Source organism: Coenobita brevimanus, chromosome 112 (assembly GCF_032717465.1).
Source record: "Coenobita brevimanus isolate Jiangsu-jjx chromosome 112, ASM3271746v2, whole genome shotgun sequence".
NCBI lineage: Eukaryota > Metazoa > Arthropoda > Malacostraca > Decapoda > Coenobitidae > Coenobita > Coenobita brevimanus.
In genome coordinates, this window is record NC_137065.1 from 24,540,591 (window position 1) to 24,545,151 (window position 4,561).

Sequence of the window (4,561 nt, forward strand, 5' to 3'; positions counted from 1 at the left end):
TATTCTCTGTTGCCATATTCACCAGTGAACATGATATCCCCATACCCAGCCACTCACCAACCCAGACATCCAGGGCTGTATGTCCTTGCAGCAGCAATAGCACCATGAAGAACCAGGACGGTTCATCACAAACACACACACACACACACACACACACACACACACACTGAGTGACAGTGGTGGCGAGCGGACGTGTTTACGCGACCTCCCGCCCCTGGTGTGACTTGGCGCTTCGTAGCAGCCTGGGTTCAGCCTGTTGACCCTGTTCCCTCCCCTGCACTTAAGGTTCAAGACTGAGTTGAATGTGCAGTGGCGAATGTGCGCTCTTCTAATCTACTGGTATGGACCCAGTCTATCCACTAAGTTCAGTGATTCAGTGCTTGAAAGACCTGGAACTTTTTTGCAATCATGGTGGACGAGGTGGTAGACTATTGTGCGCACAGTGCCTGTGATTACGAGCGGAAAAAAGAAACAAAAAATGTTGTACCAAGGCCTCGCAACCTTTGTGAAGTGCCACGTGTATGGTATAACCTTCCTACCCTCCTCCTGTCCAACGTAATCTCACTGACCAACAAGATGGAGGAAGTGATCGAAGCAGTGTGCACTACAGGCTGTGATATGGCAATTACAGAGGCGTGGCAGATTACCCCTAAAGTGTGTAACATTTAAAACTTTGTGTTTTCACCATCTCAGGGTTAATCGCAGGGGTGGAGGGGTAGTGTTGTTTTGTCGCACTGACCTGAATCCCTCACACCTCAGTGTTGAGAATCCCGAGGGAGTTGAGGCCTTGTGGGTTAGGCTAAACCCCCGTCTCCACCCCCGTCACACTGCATCTCTCATCGTGTGTCTGGTGTATCACCCTCCACGCGCCCCCACCGCCCACCTCCTCACCAATCATATCATTGAGACTGCCGACGCCCTATGAGTGAGATTTCCTGCTGCAAAGCTGGTTGTATGTGGGGACTTCAATCGCCTGGACATCAGTGAAATTTTACACCAGCTAAATCTTACTCAGGTCGTGAATTTCCCCACCCATGAGCAAACAACCTTGGACCTTATCATCACTGATATGGCCCAGCAGTACTCCCCTCCCCGACCTCTCCCCCCTCTCGGCCGGAGCACCCATAAAACCATTCTATGGACGTCGGCACCTAACACCTCCATGCCAAGGCAAAGGGTAACCTGATACCACCGCCCTATGCCGGACTCTGCCATGAGGGAGTTTGGAAGGTGGATAATTCAACACCAGTGGAAGGAAGTTTTGGATGCTGAGGATGTGGATACCAAGTGGAGGAACTACGCCACAACCACGACTGAAGCCTTTCACCACTTCTTCCCTGTCAAAGATTTCTCTGTGGACACATCAGATGCCCCATGGATGACACGCCTCAAGCAACTCATCAAACAACGCAACAGGACTTATTACACTGACTGCGTCCTGTTCAGGTCCCTGAGGAACAGGGTCATCAGGGAGATCAGGGCAGCCAAGTCATCTTACTACCCAAACAAACTACATCACCTCAAACAGCAAGACAGCAGTCTGTGGTTCAGTAAAGTCAAAGCTCTTTGTGGCTTACAAAAGCAAACTTCTATTCTTCCCTGTACCTCTCACTTATCACCTGACCTAGCAGCTCGAGAGATTAACAGTCACTTTGCCTCTGTCTGTCAGAGTCTGCCCCCTCTCGACCCTTCTCTCCTACCTGCCTACCTCCCTTCCCCCTCACCATCCCCCTCTGTCCAGGTGGCCAACGTAGCTACAAAATTGAAGAAACTGAGGCATAACAGATCTACTACACCTTCTGACCTGCCAATCAAACTTTACAAAGAATTTACCCCAGAACTTGCTCTCCCACTGTCCTCCATAATTAATGCCTCATTATCTCAAAACTCCTGCCCAAGTGACTGGTAAATTTCCTACGTAACACCCATCCCCAAATTCATAGCCCACAGTCACTGAGTGACCTCAGACCAATTGCCATTACCCCCATCCCGAGCCTTATTTGCGAGGATTTTGTTTTCGACTTGGCATATGATAAAATTAAAAACTCAATAGATACATAACAATTTGGTAACATGAAGTCCTCCTCCACTACTCATTGCCTTGTCAGTTTTCTTGACTTCCTACACAGCCACCTGGACAAATGCAACTCCTCTCTGGCTGTCGCTTTTGTTGACTTTAGAAAGGCATTTGACCTTGTTGACCACACTGTTGTCATCAACAAGGCCATACGACTGGGACTCCATCCACAACTGGTAGCGTGGCTGGCTGACTTTCTCACCGAGCGACAGCAGGCCGTCAGGTATCAGGGGTCGATCTCCTGCCTCCTCCCCCTGACCTGTGGGGTTCCCCAGGGCACCAAAATGGGTCCACTGTGCTTCCTCAGCGTCATCAATGATGCCCTCATGGACATCCCGCATCGGTGGAAGTATGTTGACGACAGTACCGTTGGCATTCCCATCAACACCAGGCAGTCAAACTACTCGCCACTCCAGTTCACCCTGGACAGACTCAAGAAGTGGACTGAGGAGAACAAAGTGACAATCAACCACACCAAGACCCTGATGATGCACTTCTGTACCTCCTCACAGGCCGTGGCTCGTCCTCAGCTGTCAGTGAGCGCCCATCCCCTCCAATTGGTCCAGTCCACTAGGCTGCTCGGTGTAACGGTGGATGACTGGCTGAGCTGGAAGCAACACGTCGTCAACATAGTGAGGACAGCCTCACATAAACTGTACATGCTGCGTAGACTCAAGTCACTGGCAATGCCAGTGAAGGAGCTACGTAAAGTTTATACCGCCTTCATACTCCCTACCCTCATGTACGCCTCCCCAGCGTGGTCCTCCTCGCTCACCCTCACACAACAACAGCAGCTGTAGAGGACACAGAAAAGGGCGTGCAGGATCATCCTGGGCCCTGCCTATGACGGCTACGACAACGCCCTGACTACCCTGAGTCTGCCAAGGCTTTCCGAGAGGCATCGGGAGGCACTAGGGAAGTTTGGGAGAGGGCTATTATGTCACCCTCGTCACCGACACTTCCTCCCACCTGACGCTTCCCCACCATTCTGCACTACAAGGCACATTAACAAGTTTGTGCCGATCAGAGCGCCGAGGACTGACCGGTACAAGAACAGCGCCATTCCATCCATCGTGCACATGATTAACTCAGTCTAGTCCTAGATTTAGCATAAAGTATGTTAAGTGAACCCCATGTACATTGTCAGGGTATCACTGCTAACCCAATAAACCAATTATTATTATTATTATTGGAGAATGCTTATGACAGAATAGATAGGCAAGGAATGTGGAAGGTATTAAGAATATATGGAGTGGAGGGGAAATTGTTGAGTGCTGTGAAGAGTATGTACGAAGGAGCTAGGGCTATGGTGTGAGTGGATGGTGAGCTGAGTGAGTTCTTTGATCTCAATGTGGGACTGAAACAGGGGTGTGTGATGTCTCCATGGCTGTTTAATATATATATAGATGGGGTTGTAAAGGAGGTGCAAGGTAGGGCAGTGGATGTGGGGCTGGCCCTAATGAATGAGGGTGAGATTTGGAAGCTTCCGGTGTTGCTGTTTGCTGATGATACAGTATTGTTGAGTGAAGATGAATGGGAGTTGCAAGGTTTGGTGAATGAATTTGGGACAGTGTGTAGAAGGAGGAAGCTGAAAGTTAATGTAAACAAAAGTAAAGTTATGGTGTTTGAGAGGAATGAAGTCACAGAGTGTGCAGTGAGGTTGGATGGTGAGGATATGGAGAATGTGAGTGCATTCAAGTACTTGGGTAGTGTGATGAGTAAGGATGGAACTTTGGGGGATGAAGTACGTGAAAGGGTACAGCAGGGAAGGAAAGTTGTTGGTACACTGAAAGCAGTGATGAGAAATAGGGAGGTGAGTATGGAAGTTAAGAAGTCACTGCATGATGGCATCGTGATCTCTACCCTGACGTATGGAAGCGAGGCGTGGACCTTGCAAGAGGGGAACAAGTCAAGAGTGAGAGCAGTGGAAATGAGTTACTTGAGAGGAGCATGTGGAGTGACATGGAGGGACAGGTTGACGAATGAAGAAGTGAAGGATCGTTGTGGGGTAGATGTGGATGTGGTTGAGAAGATTAGGAGAAATACACTGAGGTGGTTTGGACATGTGGAGAGAATGGAGAATGAAAGACTGACTAAGAGGGTTTATGTAGGTGAGGTGGAGGGAGGGAGAGGGAGGGGTAGACCGAGGATGAGGTGGAGGGATGGAGTTGAGAGGTATATGAGGGAGAGGGGGGTGAGTTGGGGGGAGGGTAGTCAAATGGTGGGTGACAGAGTGACTTGGAGGCGTTTTGTCTGCGGCCACCCTTTGCGGGATTAGGGCTTTGGGCTATAGATAGATAGATAGATAGATTATTATTAATACACACACACACACACACACACACACACACACACACACACACACACACACACACACACACACACACACAATGTGTGAGTAGTTCATAACGACTTCACCCGTTAGTCATACTCTATGCTTCTCTTTACTTGAGGAAGATTGGTCCCGAGTCTCATGGCTTTTTG

General features: G+C 49.4%; 1 pseudogene; it reads left to right on the top strand.

Annotated features, from left to right (window-relative positions):
- Positions 1-408: 408 nt before the first annotated feature.
- On the top strand, positions 409-2,335 carry LOC145418135 (uncharacterized; annotated as a pseudogene).
- The last annotated feature ends 2,226 nt before the right edge of the window (positions 2,336-4,561 follow it).